This window comes from Amblyomma maculatum, chromosome 7 (genome assembly GCF_055883805.1).
Source record: "Amblyomma maculatum isolate TAMU_Amacu chromosome 7, ASM5588380v1, whole genome shotgun sequence".
NCBI lineage: Eukaryota > Metazoa > Arthropoda > Arachnida > Ixodida > Ixodidae > Amblyomma > Amblyomma maculatum.
Window position 1 is genome coordinate 42,200,710 of NC_139350.1, and position 16,649 is coordinate 42,217,358.

The following is a 16,649-nucleotide window of genomic DNA, read 5'->3' on the forward strand; positions in this document are numbered from 1 at the left end:
TCTTTTACTTCAGAGCCTGCACTATATTTTGATACAAAAAAAACTCCGCCTGATTGTGTCACTGTTGTTCTAATTATGTTGTCAGACATGATATTTCTTTTCTAGATTTGAATTTCTGCTTTCATAGTTGCCAGATGATCATATTAGACAGTTTCTTTTATTTTTGCATTAAAACATCCCTTTTTAATGCTAAAAATGTTTCCGGTTTAAAGCCTCATGAATGAGTTAGTGTCTGGTCGATGGTTTAAAATTTCCCGCTTCATTGTTGCCAACTGTTCGTGCAGCTTAAGATAACAAGGTTGCTAGATTTACATACTTTGTATATTCATAATTTTTGGTTTAACGATTCTTTTACTGCAGAGCCTGCACTATATTTTGATAAAAAAAACTCCATCTGATTGTGTCACTGTTGTTCTAGTTATGTTGTCAGACATGGATATTTCTGTTCTAGATTTGAATTTCTGCTTTCATAGTTGTCAGATAATCATATTAGACAGTTTCTTTTATTTTTGCAGTAAAAATCCCTTTTTAATGCTAAAAATGTTTCCAGTTTAAATCCTCATGAATGAGTTAGTGTCTGGTTGGTGGTTGAAAATTTGCTGCTTCATAGTTTCCAAGTGTTCGTGCAGCCTAAGATAACAAGGTTGATAGATTTACATACTTTGTATATTCATAATTTTTGATTTAACGATTCTTTTACTTCAGAGCCTGTACTATATTTGATACAAAAAAAAACTCCACCTGATTGTGTCACTGTTGTTCTGATTATGTTGTCAGACATTGATATTTCTGTTCTAGATTTGAATTTCTGCTTTCATAGTTGCCAGATGATCATATTAGACAGTTTCTTTTATTTTTGCATTAAATCATCCCTTTTTAATGCTAAAAATGTTTCCAGTTTAAATCCTCATGAATGAGTTAGTGTCTGGTTGGTGGTTGAAAATTTGCTGCTTCATAGTTTCCAAGTGTTCGTGCAGCCTAAGATAACAAGGTTGATAGATTTACATACTTTGTATATTCATAATTTTTGATTTAACGATTCTTTTACTTCAGAGCCTGTACTATATTTGATACAAAAAAAAAAACTCCACCTGATTGTGTCACTGTTGTTCTAATTATGTTGTCAGACATTGATATTTCTGTTCTAGATTTGAATTTCTGCTTTCATAGTTGCCAGATGATCATATTAGACAGTTTCTTTTATTTTTGCATTAAAACATCCCTTTTTAATGCTAAAAATGTTTCCAGTTTAAAGCCTCATGAATGAGTTAGTGTCTGGTCAGTGGTTTAAAATTTGCCGCTTCATGGTTTCCAACTGTTCATGCAGCCTAAGATAACAAGGTTGATAGATTTACATACTTTGTATATTCATAATTTTTGATTTAACGATTCTTTTACTTCAGATCCTGTACTATATTTTGATACAAAGAAAACTCCACCTGATTGTGTCACTGTTGTTCTAATTATGTTGTCAGACATTGATATTTCTGTTCTAGATTTGAGTTTCTGCTTTCATAGTTGCCAGATGATCATATTAGACAGTTTCTTTTATTTTTGCATTAAATCATCCCTTTTTAATGCTAAAAATGTTTCCGGTTTAAAGCCTCATGGATGAGTTAGTGTCTGGTCGATGGTTTAAAATTTCCCGCTTCATAGTTGCCAACTGTTCGTGCAGCCTAAGATAACAAGGTTGATAGATTTACATACTTTGTATATTCATAATTTTTGGTTCAATGATTCTTTTCCTTCAGAGCCTGCACTATATTTTGATACAAAAAAAACTCCACCTGATTGTGTCACTGTTGTTCTAGTTATGTTGTCCGACATTCATACTTCTGTTCTAGATTTGAATTTCTGCTTTCATAGTTGCCAGATGATCATATTAGACAGTTTCTTTTATTTTTGCATTAAAACATCCCTTTTTAATGCTAAAAATGTTTCCAGTTTAAAGCCTCATGAATGAGTTAGTGTCTGGTCAGTGGTTTAAAATTTGCCGCTTCATGGTTGCCAACTGTTCGTGCAGCCTAAGATAACAAGGTTGATGGATTTACATACTTTGTATATACAGAATTTTTGGTTTAACGATTCTTTTACTTCAGAGCCTGCACTATATTTTGATACAAAAAAAACTGTCTGATTGTGTCACTGTTGTTCTAATTATGTTGTCAGACATTGATATTTCTTTTCTAGATTTGAATTTCTGCTTTCATAGTTGCCAGATGATCATATTAGACAGTTTCTTTTATTTTTGCATTAAAACATCCCTTTTTAATGCTAAAAATGTTTCCGGTTTAAAGCCTCATGAATGAGTTAGTGTCTGGTCGATGGTTTAAAATTTCCCGCTTCATTGTTGCCAACTGTTCGTGCAGCTTCAGATAACAAGGTTCCTAGATTTACATACTTTGTATATTCATAATTTTTGGTTTAACGATTCTTTTACTTCAGAGCCTGCACTATATTTTGATAAAAAAACTCCATCTGATTGTGTCACTGTTGTTCTAGTTATGTTGTCAGACATGGATATTTCTGTTCTAGATTTGAATTTCTGCTTTCATAGTTGTCAGATGATCATATTAGACAGTTTCTTTTATTTTTGCAGTAAAAATCCCATTTTAATGCTAAAAATGTTTCCAGTTTAAAGCCTCATGAATGAGTTAGTGTCTGGTTGGTGGTTGAAAATTTGCTGCTTCATAGTTTCCAACTGTTCGTGCAGCCTAAGATAACAAGGTTGATAGATTTACATACTTTGTATATTCATAATTTTTGATTTAACGATTCTTTTACTTCAGAGCCTGTACTATATTTGATACAAAAAAAAAACTCCACCTGATTGTGTCACTGTTGTTCTAATTATGTTGTCAGACATTGATATTTCTGTTCTAGATTTGAATTTCTGCTTTCATAGTTGCCAGATGATCATATTAGACAGTTTCTTTTATTTTTGCATTAAATCATCCCTTTTTAATGCTATAAATGTTTCCGTATTAAAGCCTCATGAATGAGTTAGTGTCTGGTCGATGGTTTAAAATTTGCCGCTTCATGGTTTCCAACTGTTCATGCAGCCTAAGATAACAAGGTCGATAGATTTACATACTTTGTATATTCATAATTTTTGATTTAACGATTCTTTTACTTCAGATCCTGTACTATATTTTGATACAAAAAAAAAACTCCACCTGATTGTGTCACTGTTCTAATTATGTTGTCAGACACTGATATTTCTCTTCTAGATTTGAGTTTCTGCTTTCATAGTTGCCAGATGATCATATTAGACAGTTTCTTTTATTTTTGCATTAAAACATCCCTTTTTAATGCAAAAATGTTTCCGGTTTAAAGCCTCATGAATGAGTTAGTGTCTGGTCGATGGTTTAAAATTTCCCGCTTCATAGTTGCCAACTGTTCGTGCAGCCTAAGATAACAAGGTTGATAGATTTACATACTTTGTATATTCATAATTTTTGGTTCAACGATTCTTTTACTTCAGAGCCTGCACTATATTTTGATACAAAAAACTCCACCTGATTGTGTCACTGTTGTTCTAGTTATGTTGTCAGACATTCATATTTCTGTTCTAGATTTGAATTTCTGCTTTCATAGTTACCAGATGATCATATTAGACAGTTTCTTTTATTTTTGCATTAAAACATCCCTTCTTAATGCTAAAAATGTTTCCAGTTTAAAGCACCATGAATCAGTTAGTGTCTGGTCAGTGGTTTAAAATTTGCCTTTTCATAGTTGCCAACTGTTCGTGCAGCCTGATAACAAGGTTGATTGATTTACATACTTTGTGTATTCAGAATTTTTGGTTTAACGATTCTTTTACTTCAGAGCCTGCACTATATTTTGATACAAAAAAAAACTCTGTCTGATTGTGTCACTGTTGTTCTAATTATGTTGTCACACATTGATATTTCTTTTCTAGATTTGAATTTCTGCTTTCATAGTTGCCAGATGATCATATTAGACAGTTTCTTTTATTTTTGCATTAAAACATCCCTTTTTAATGCTAAAAATGTTTCCAGTTTAAAGCCTCATGAATGAGTTAGTGTCTGGTCGATGGTTTAAAATTTCCCGCTTCATTGTTGCCAACTGTTCGTGCAGCTTAAGATAACAAGGTTCCTAGATTTACATACTTTGTATATTCATAATTTTTGGTTTAACGATTCTTTTACTTCAGAGCCTGCACTATATTTTGATAAAAAAACTCCATCTGATTGTGTCACTGTTGTTCTAGTTATGTTGTCAGACATGGATATTTCTGTTCTAGATTTGAATTTCTGCTTTCATAGTTGTCAGATGATCATATTAGACAGTTTCTTTTATTTTTGCAGTAAGAATCCCTTTTTAATGCTAAAAATGTTTCCTGTTTAAAGCCTCATGAATGAAGTAGTGTCTGGTCGATGGTTTAAAATTTCCCGCTTCATAGTTGCCAACTGTTCGTGCAGCCTGATAACAAGGTTGATTGATTTACATACTTTGTGTATTCAGAATTTTTGGTTTAACGATTCTTTTACTTCAGAGCCTGCACTATATTTTGATACAAAAAAAACTCCGCCTGATTGTGTCACTGTTGTTCTAATTATGTTGTCAGACATGATATTTCTTTTCTAGATTTGAATTTCTGCTTTCATAGTTGCCAGATGATCATATTAGACAGTTTCTTTTATTTTTGCATTAAAACATCCCTTTTTAATGCTAAAAATGTTTCCGGTTTAAAGCCTCATGAATGAGTTAGTGTCTGGTCGATGGTTTAAAATTTCCCGCTTCATTGTTGCCAACTGTTCGTGCAGCTTAAGATAACAAGGTTGCTAGATTTACATACTTTGTATATTCATAATTTTTGGTTTAACGATTCTTTTACTGCAGAGCCTGCACTATATTTTGATAAAAAAAACTCCATCTGATTGTGTCACTGTTGTTCTAGTTATGTTGTCAGACATGGATATTTCTGTTCTAGATTTGAATTTCTGCTTTCATAGTTGTCAGATAATCATATTAGACAGTTTCTTTTATTTTTGCAGTAAAAATCCCTTTTTAATGCTAAAAATGTTTCCAGTTTAAATCCTCATGAATGAGTTAGTGTCTGGTCGATGGTTTAAAATTTCCCGCTTCATAGTTGCCAACTGTTCGTGCAGCCTGATAACAAGGTTGATTGATTTACATACTTTGTGTATTCAGAATTTTTGGTTTAACGATTCTTTTACTTCAGAGCCTGCACTATATTTTGATACAAAAAAAACTCCGCCTGATTGTGTCACTGTTGTTCTAATTATGTTGTCAGACATGATATTTCTTTTCTAGATTTGAATTTCTGCTTTCATAGTTGCCAGATGATCATATTAGACAGTTTCTTTTATTTTTGCATTAAAACATCCCTTTTTAATGCTAAAAATGTTTCCGGTTTAAAGCCTCATGAATGAGTTAGTGTCTGGTCGATGGTTTAAAATTTCCCGCTTCATTGTTGCCAACTGTTCGTGCAGCTTAAGATAACAAGGTTGCTAGATTTACATACTTTGTATATTCATAATTTTTGGTTTAACGATTCTTTTACTGCAGAGCCTGCACTATATTTTGATAAAAAAACTCCATCTGATTGTGTCACTGTTGTTCTAGTTATGTTGTCAGACATGGATATTTCTGTTCTAGATTTGAATTTCTGCTTTCATAGTTGTCAGATAATCATATTAGACAGTTTCTTTTATTTTTGCAGTAAAAATCCCTTTTTAATGCTAAAAATGTTTCCAGTTTAAATCCTCATGAATGAGTTAGTGTCTGGTTGGTGGTTGAAAATTTGCTGCTTCATAGTTTCCAAGTGTTCGTGCAGCCTAAGATAACAAGGTTGATAGATTTACATACTTTGTATATTCATAATTTTTGATTTAACGATTCTTTTACTTCAGAGCCTGTACTATATTTGATACAAAAAAAAACTCCACCTGATTGTGTCACTGTTGTTCTAATTATGTTGTCAGACATTGATATTTCTGTTCTAGATTTGAATTTCTGCTTTCATAGTTGCCAGATGATCATATTAGACAGTTTCTTTTATTTTTGCATTAAATCATCCCTTTTTAATGCTAAAAATGTTTCCGGTTTAAAGCCTCATGGATGAGTTAGTGTCTGGTCGATGGTTTAAAATTTGCCGCTTCATGGTTTCCAACTGTTCATGCAGCCTAAGATAACAAGGTTGATAGATTTACATACTTTGTATATTCATAATTTTTGATTTAACGATTCTTTTACTTCAGATCCTGTACTATATTTTGATACAAAGAAAACTCCACCTGATTGTGTCACTGTTGTTCTAATTATGTTGTCAGACATTGATATTTCTGTTCTAGATTTGAGTTTCTGCTTTCATAGTTGCCAGATGATCATATTAGACAGTTTCTTTTATTTTTGCATTAAAACATCCCTTTTTAATGCAAAAATGTTTCCGGTTTAAAGCCTCATGAATGAGTTAGTGTCTGGTCGATGGTTTAAAATTTCCCGCTTCATAGTTGCCAACTGTTCGTGCAGCCTAAGATAACAAGGTTGATAGATTTACATACTTTGTATATTCATAATTTTTGGTTCAACGATTCTTTTACTTCAGAGCCTGCACTATATTTTGATACAAAAAAAAACTCCACCTGATTGTGTCACTGTTGTTCTAGTTATGTTGTCCGACATTCATACTTCTGTTCTAGATTTGAATTTCTGCTTTCATAGTTGCCAGATGATCATATTAGACAGTTTCTTTTATTTTTGCATTAAAACATCCCTTTTTAATGCTAAAAATGTTTCCAGTTTAAAGCCTCATGAATGAGTTAGTGTCTGGTCAGTGGTTTAAAATTTGCCGCTTCATGGTTGCCAACTGTTCGTGCAGCCTAAGATAACAAGGTTGATGGATTTACATACTTTGTATATACAGAATTTTTGGTTTAACGATTCTTTTACTTCAGAGCCTGCACTATATTTTGATACAAAAAAAACTGTCTGATTGTGTCACTGTTGTTCTAATTATGTTGTCAGACATTGATATTTCTTTTCTAGATTTGAATTTCTGCTTTCATAGTTGCCAGATGATCATATTAGACAGTTTCTTTTATTTTTGCATTAAAACATCCCTTTTTAATGCTAAAAATGTTTCCGGTTTAAAGCCTCATGAATGAGTTAGTGTCTGGTCGATGGTTTAAAATTTCCCGCTTCATTGTTGCCAACTGTTCGTGCAGCTTAAGATAACAAGGTTCCTAGATTTACATACTTTGTATATTCATAATTTTTGGTTTAACGATTCTTTTACTTCAGAGCCTGCACTATATTTTGATAAAAAAACTCCATCTGATTGTGTCACTGTTGTTCTAGTTATGTTGTCAGACATGGATATTTCTGTTCTAGATTTGAATTTCTGCTTTCATAGTTGTCAGATGATCATATTAGACAGTTTCTTTTATTTTTGCAGTAAAAATCCCATTTTAATGCTAAAAATGTTTCCAGTTTAAAGCCTCATGAATGAGTTAGTGTCTGGTTGGTGGTTGAAAATTTGCTGCTTCATAGTTTCCAACTGTTCGTGCAGCCTAAGATAACAAGGTTGATAGATTTACATACTTTGTATATTCATAATTTTTTATTTAACGATTCTTTTACTTCAGAGCCTGTACTATATTTGATACAAAAAAAAAACTCCACCTGATTGTGTCACTGTTGTTCTAATTATGTTGTCAGACATTGATATTTCTGTTCTAGATTTGAATTTCTGCTTTCATAGTTGCCAGATGATCATATTAGACAGTTTCTTTTATTTTTGCATTAAATCATCCCTTTTTAATGCTATAAATGTTTCCGTATTAAAGCCTCATGAATGAGTTAGTGTCTGGTCGATGGTTTAAAATTTGCCGCTTCATGGTTTCCAACTGTTCATGCAGCCTAAGATAACAAGGTCGATAGATTTACATACTTTGTATATTCATAATTTTTGGTTTAACGATTCTTTTACTTCAGAGCCTGCACTATATTTTGATAAAAAAACTCCATCTGATTGTGTCACTGTTCTAATTATGTTGTCAGACATTGATATTTCTCTTCTAGATTTGAGTTTCTGCTTTCATAGTTGCCAGATGATCATATTAGACAGTTTCTTTTATTTTTGCATTAAAACATCCCTTTTTAATGCAAAAATGTTTCCGGTTTAAAGCCTCATGAATGAGTTAGTGTCTGGTCGATGGTTTAAAATTTCCCGCTTCATAGTTGCCAACTGTTCGTGCAGCCTAAGATAACAAGGTTGATAGATTTACATACTTTGTATATTCATAATTTTTGGTTCAACGATTCTTTTACTTCAGAGCCTGCACTATATTTTGATACAAAAAAACTCCACCTGATTGTGTCACTGTTGTTCTAGTTATGTTGTCAGACATTCATATTTCTGTTCTAGATTTGAATTTCTGCTTTCATAGTTACCAGATGATCATATTAGACAGTTTCTTTTATTTTTGCATTAAAACATCCCTTCTTAATGCTAAAAATGTTTCCAGTTTAAAGCACCATGAATCAGTTAGTGTCTGGTCAGTGGTTTAAAATTTGCCTTTTCATAGTTGCCAACTGTTCGTGCAGCCTGATAACAAGGTTGATTGATTTACATACTTTGTGTATTCAGAATTTTTGGTTTAACGATTCTTTTACTTCAGAGCCTGCACTATATTTTGATACAAAAAAAAACTGTCTGATTGTGTCACTGTTGTTCTAATTATGTTGTCACACATTGATATTTCTTTTCTAGATTTGAATTTCTGCTTTCATAGTTGCCAGATGATCATATTAGACAGTTTCTTTTATTTTTGCATTAAAACATCCCTTTTTAATGCTAAAAATGTTTCCAGTTTAAAGCCTCATGAATGAGTTAGTGTCTGGTCGATGGTTTAAAATTTCCCGCTTCATTGTTGCCAACTGTTCGTGCAGCTTAAGATAACAAGGTTCCTAGATTTACATACTTTGTATATTCATAATTTTTGGTTTAACGATTCTTTTACTTCAGAGCCTGCACTATATTTTGATAAAAAAAACTCCATCTGATTGTGTCACTGTTGTTCTAGTTATGTTGTCAGACATGGATATTTCTGTTCTAGATTTGAATTTCTGCTTTCATAGTTGTCAGATGATCATATTAGACAGTTTCTTTTATTTTTGCAGTAAGAATCCCTTTTTAATGCTAAAAATGTTTCCTGTTTAAAGCCTCATGAATGAAGTAGTGTCTGGTCGATGGTTTAAAATTTCCCGCTTCATAGTTGCCAACTGTTCGTGCAGCCTGATAACAAGGTTGATTGATTTACATACTTTGTGTATTCAGAATTTTTGGTTTAACGATTCTTTTACTTCAGAGCCTGCACTATATTTTGATACAAAAAAAACTCCGCCTGATTGTGTCACTGTTGTTCTAATTATGTTGTCAGACATGATATTTCTTTTCTAGATTTGAATTTCTGCTTTCATAGTTGCCAGATGATCATATTAGACAGTTTCTTTTATTTTTGCATTAAAACATCCCTTTTTAATGCTAAAAATGTTTCCGGTTTAAAGCCTCATGAATGAGTTAGTGTCTGGTCGATGGTTTAAAATTTCCCGCTTCATTGTTGCCAACTGTTCGTGCAGCTTAAGATAACAAGGTTGCTAGATTTACATACTTTGTATATTCATAATTTTTGGTTTAACGATTCTTTTACTGCAGAGCCTGCACTATATTTTCATAAAAAAAACTCCATCTGATTGTGTCACTGTTGTTCTAATTATGTTGTCAGACATGGATATTTCTGTTCTAGATTTGAATTTCTGCTTTCATAGTTGTCAGATAATCATATTAGACAGTTTCTTTTATTTTTGCAGTAAAAATCCCTTTTTAATGCTAAAAATGTTTCCAGTTTAAATCCTCATGAATGAGTTAGTGTCTGGTTGGTGGTTGAAAATTTGCTGCTTCATAGTTTCCAGGTGTTCATGCAGCCTAAGATAACAAGGTTGATAGATTTACATACTTTGTATATTCATAATTTTTGATTTAACGATTCTTTTACTTCAGAGCCTGTACTATATTTGATACAAAAAAAAAACTCCACCTGATTGTGTCACTGTTGTTCTAATTATGTTGTCAGACATTGATATTTCTGTTCTAGATTTGAATTTCTGCTTTCATAGTTGCCAGATGATCATATTAGACAGTTTCTTTTATTTTTGCATTAAATCATCCCTTTTTAATGCTAAAAATGTTTCCGGTTTAAAGCCTCATGGATGAGTTAGTGTCTGGTCGATGGTTTAAAATTTGCCGCTTCATGGTTTCCAACTGTTCATGCAGCCTAAGATAACAAGGTTGATAGATTTACATACTTTGTATATTCATAATTTTTGATTTAACGATTCTTTTACTTCAGATCCTGTACTATATTTTGATACAAAAAAAAAACTCCACCTGATTGTGTCACTGTTGTTCTAATTATGTTGTCAGACATTGATATTTCTGTTCTAGATTTGAGTTTCTGCTTTCATAGTCGCCAGATGATCATATTAGACAGTTTCTTTTATTTTTGCATTAAAACATCCCTTTTTAATGCAAAAATGTTTCCGGTTTAAAGCCTCATGAATGAGTTAGTGTCTGGTCGATGGTTTAAAATTTCCCGCTTCATAGTTGCCAACTGTTCGTGCAGCCTAAGATAACAAGGTTGATAGATTTACATACTTTGTATATTCATAATTTTTGGTTCAACGATTCTTTTACTTCAGAGCCTGCACTATATTTTGATACAAAAAAAACTCCACCTGATTGTGTCACTGTTGTTCTAGTTATGTTGTCCGACATTCATACTTCTGTTCTAGATTTGAATTTCTGCTTTCATAGTTGCCAGATGATCATATTAGACAGTTTCTTTTATTTTTGCATTAAAACATCCCTTTTTAATGCTAAAAATGTTTCCAGTTTAAAGCCTCATGAATGAGTTAGTGTCTGGTCAGTGGTTTAAAATTTGCCGCTTCATGGTTGCCAACTGTTCGTGCAGCCTAAGATAACAAGGTTGATGGATTTACATACTTTGTATATACAGAATTTTTGGTTTAACGATTCTTTTACTTCAGAGCCTGCACTATATTTTGATAAAAAAAACTCCACCTGATTGTGTCACTGTTGTTCTAATTATGTTGTCAGACATTGATATTTCTGTTCTAGATTTGAATTTCTGCTTTCATAGTTGCCAGATGATCATATTAGACAGTTTCTTTTATTTTTGCATTAAATCATCCCTTTTTAATGCTATAAATGTTTCCGTATTAAAGCCTCATGAATGAGTTAGTGTCTGGTCGATGGTTTAAAATTTGCCGCTTCATGGTTTCCAACTGTTCATGCAGCCTAAGATAACAAGGTCGATAGATTTACATACTTTGTATATTCATAATTTTTGATTTAACGATTCTTTTACTTCAGAGCCTGTACTATATTTGATACAAAAAAAAAAACTCCACCTGATTGTGTCACTGTTGTTCTAATTATGTTGTCAGACATTGATATTTCTGTTCTAGATTTGAATTTCTGCTTTCATAGTTGCCAGATGATCATATTAGACAGTTTCTTTTATTTTTGCATTAAATCATCCCTTTTTAATGCTATAAATGTTTCCGTATTAAAGCCTCATGAATGAGTTAGTGTCTGGTCGATGGTTTAAAATTTGCCGCTTCATGGTTTCCAACTGTTCATGCAGCCTAAGATAACAAGGTCGATAGATTTACATACTTTGTATATTCATAATTTTTGATTTAACGATTCTTTTACTTCAGAGCCTGTACTATATTTGATACAAAAAAAAACTCCACCTGATTGTGTCACTGTTGTTCTAATTATGTTGTCAGACATTGATATTTCTGTTCTAGATTTGAATTTCTGCTTTCATAGTTGCCAGATGATCATATTAGACAGTTTCTTTTATTTTTGCATTAAATCATCCCTTTTTAATGCTATAAATGTTTCCGTATTAAAGCCTCATGAATGAGTTAGTGTCTGGTCGATGGTTTAAAATTTGCCGCTTCATGGTTTCCAACTGTTCATGCAGCCTAAGATAACAAGGTCGATAGATTTACATACTTTGTATATTCATAATTTTTGATTTAACGATTCTTTTACTTCAGATCCTGTACTATATTTTGATACAAAAAAAAACTCCACCTGATTGTGTCACTGTTCTAATTATGTTGTCAGACATTGGTATTTCTCTTCTAGATTTGAGTTTCTGCTTTCATAGTTGCCAGATGATCATATTAGACAGTTTCTTTTATTTTTGCATTAAAACATCCCTTTTTAATGCAAAAATGTTTCCGGTTTAAAGCCTCATGAATGAGTTAGTGTCTGGTCGATGGTTTAAAATTTCCCGCTTCATAGTTGCCAACTGTTCGTGCAGCCTAAGATAACAAGGTTGATAGATTTACATACTTTGTATATTCATAATTTTTGGTTCAACGATTCTTTTACTTCAGAGCCTGCACTATATTTTGATACAAAAAAACTCCACCTGATTGTGTCACTGTTGTTCTAGTTATGTTGTCAGACATTCATATTTCTGTTCTAGATTTGAATTTCTGCTTTCATAGTTACCAGATGATCATATTAGACAGTTTCTTTTATTTTTGCATTAAAACATCCCTTCTTAATGCTAAAAATGTTTCCAGTTTAAAGCACCATGAATCAGTTAGTGTCTGGTCAGTGGTTTAAAATTTGCCTTTTCATAGTTGCCAACTGTTCGTGCAGCCTGATAACAAGGTTGATTGATTTACATACTTTGTGTATTCAGAATTTTTGGTTTAACGATTCTTTTACTTCAGAGCCTGCACTATATTTTGATACAAAAAAAAACTCTGTCTGATTGTGTCACTGTTGTTCTAATTATGTTGTCACACATTGATATTTCTTTTCTAGATTTGAATTTCTGCTTTCATAGTTGCCAGATGATCATATTAGACAGTTTCTTTTATTTTTGCATTAAAACATCCCTTTTTAATGCTAAAAATGTTTCCAGTTTAAAGCCTCATGAATGAGTTAGTGTCTGGTCGATGGTTTAAAATTTCCCGCTTCATTGTTGCCAACTGTTCGTGCAGCTTAAGATAACAAGGTTCCTAGATTTACATACTTTGTATATTCATAATTTTTGGTTTAACGATTCTTTTACTTCAGAGCCTGCACTATATTTTGATAAAAAAAACTCCATCTGATTGTGTCACTGTTGTTCTAGTTATGTTGTCAGACATGGATATTTCTGTTCTAGATTTGAATTTCTGCTTTCATAGTTGTCAGATGATCATATTAGACAGTTTCTTTTATTTTTGCAGTAAGAATCCCTTTTTAATGCTAAAAATGTTTCCTGTTTAAAGCCTCATGAATGAAGTAGTGTCTGGTCGATGGTTTAAAATTTCCCGCTTCATAGTTGCCAACTGTTCGTGCAGCCTGATAACAAGGTTGATGGATTTACATACTTTGTATATACAGAATTTTTGGTTTAACGATTCTTTTACTTCAGAGCCTGCACTATATTTTGATACAAAAAAAACTCCGCCTGATTGTGTCACTGTTGTTCTAATTATGTTGTCAGACATGATATTTCTTTTCTAGATTTGAATTTCTGCTTTCATAGTTGCCAGATGATCATATTAGACAGTTTCTTTTATTTTTGCATTAAAACATCCCTTTTTAATGCTAAAAATGTTTCCGGTTTAAAGCCTCATGAATGAGTTAGTGTCTGGTCGATGGTTTAAAATTTCCCGCTTCATTGTTGCCAACTGTTCGTGCAGCTTAAGATAACAAGGTTGCTAGATTTACATACTTTGTATATTCATAATTTTTGGTTTAACGATTCTTTTACTGCAGAGCCTGCACTATATTTTCATAAAAAAAACTCCATCTGATTGTGTCACTGTTGTTCTAATTATGTTGTCAGACATGGATATTTCTGTTCTAGATTTGAATTTCTGCTTTCATAGTTGTCAGATAATCATATTAGACAGTTTCTTTTATTTTTGCAGTAAAAATCCCTTTTTAATGCTAAAAATGTTTCCAGTTTAAATCCTCATGAATGAGTTAGTGTCTGGTTGGTGGTTGAAAATTTGCTGCTTCATAGTTTCCAGGTGTTCATGCAGCCTAAGATAACAAGGTTGATAGATTTACATACTTTGTATATTCATAATTTTTGATTTAACGATTCTTTTACTTCAGAGCCTGTACTATATTTGATACAAAAAAAAAACTCCACCTGATTGTGTCACTGTTGTTCTAATTATGTTGTCAGACATTGATATTTCTGTTCTAGATTTGAATTTCTGCTTTCATAGTTGCCAGATGATCATATTAGACAGTTTCTTTTATTTTTGCATTAAATCATCCCTTTTTAATGCTAAAAATGTTTCCGGTTTAAAGCCTCATGAATGAGTTAGTGTCTGGTCGATGGTTTAAAATTTGCCGCTTCATGGTTTCCAACTGTTCATGCAGCCTAAGATAACAAGGTTGATAGATTTACATACTTTGTATATTCATAATTTTTGATTTAACGATTCTTTTACTTCAGATCCTGTACTATATTTTGATACAAAAAAAAAACTCCACCTGATTGTGTCACTGTTGTTCTAATTATGTTGTCAGACATTGATATTTCTGTTCTAGATTTGAGTTTCTGCTTTCATAGTCGCCAGATGATCATATTAGACAGTTTCTTTTATTTTTGCATTAAAACATCCCTTTTTAATGCAAAAATGTTTCCGGTTTAAAGCCTCATGAATGAGTTAGTGTCTGGTCGATGGTTTAAAATTTCCCGCTTCATAGTTGCCAACTGTTCGTGCAGCCTAAGATAACAAGGTTGATAGATTTACATACTTTGTATATTCATAATTTTTGGTTCAACGATTCTTTTACTTCAGAGCCTGCACTATATTTTGATACAAAAAAAACTCCACCTGATTGTGTCACTGTTGTTCTAGTTATGTTGTCCGACATTCATACTTCTGTTCTAGATTTGAATTTCTGCTTTCATAGTTGCCAGATGATCATATTAGACAGTTTCTTTTATTTTTGCATTAAAACATCCCTTTTTAATGCTAAAAATGTTTCCAGTTTAAAGCCTCATGAATGAGTTAGTGTCTGGTCAGTGGTTTAAAATTTGCCGCTTCATGGTTGCCAACTGTTCGTGCAGCCTAAGATAACAAGGTTGATGGATTTACATACTTTGTATATACAGAATTTTTGGTTTAACGATTCTTTTACTTCAGAGCCTGCACTATATTTTGATAAAAAAAACTCCACCTGATTGTGTCACTGTTGTTCTAATTATGTGTCAGACATTGATATTTCTTTTCTAGATTTGAATTTCTGCTTTCATAGTTGCCAGATGATCATATTAGACAGTTTCTCTTATTTTTGCATTAGAACATCCCTTTTTAATGCTAAAAATGTTTCCAGTTTAAAGCCTCATGAATGAGTTAGTGTCTGGTCGATGGTTTAAAATTTCCCGCTTCATTGTTGCCAACTGTTCGTGCAGCTTAAGATAACAAGGTTGCTAGATTTACATACTTTGTATATTCATAATTTTTGGTTTAACGATTCTTTTACTGCAGAGCCTGCACTATATTTTGATAAAAAAAACTCCATCTGATTGTGTCACTGTTGTTCTAGTTATGTTGTCAGACATGGATATTTCTGTTCTAGATTTGAATTTCTGCTTTCATAGTTGTCAGATAATCATATTAGACAGTTTCTTTTATTTTTGCAGTAAAAATCCCTTTTTAATGCTAAAAATGTTTCCAGTTTAAATCCTCATGAATGAGTTAGTGTCTGGTTGGTGGTTGAAAATTTGCTGCTTCATAGTTTCCAAGTGTTCGTGCAGCCTAAGATAACAAGGTTGATAGATTTACATACTTTGTATATTCATAATTTTTGATTTAACGATTCTTTTACTTCAGAGCCTGTACTATATTTGATACAAAAAAAAAAACTCCACCTGATTGTGTCACTGTTGTTCTAATTATGTTGTCAGACATTGATATTTCTGTTCTAGATTTGAATTTCTGCTTTTATAGTTGCCAGATGATCATATTAGACAGTTTCTTTTATTTTTGCATTAAATCATCCCTTTTTAATGCTAAAAATGTTTCCGGTTTAAAGCCTCATGGATGAGTTAGTGTCTGGTCGATGGTTTAAAATTTGCCGCTTCATGGTTTCCAACTGTTCATGCAGCCTAAGATAACAAGGTTGATAGATTTACATACTTTGTATATTCATAATTTTTGATTTAACGATTCTTTTACTTCAGATCCTGTACTATATTTTGATACAAAAAAAAACTCCACCTGATTTTGTCACTGTTGTTCTAATTATGTTGTCAGACATTGATATTTCTGTTCTAGATTTGAGTTTCTGCTTTCATAGTTGCCAGATGATCATATTAGACAGTTTCTTTTATTTTTGCATTAAAACATCCCTTTTAATGCAAAAATGTTTCCGGTTTAAAGCCTCATGAATGAGTTAGTGTCTGGTCGATGGTTTAAAATTTCCCGCTTCATAGTTGCCAACTGTTCGTGCAGCCTAAGATAACAAGGTTGATAGATTTACATACTTTGTATATTCATAATTTTTGGTTCAACGATTCTTTTACTTCAGA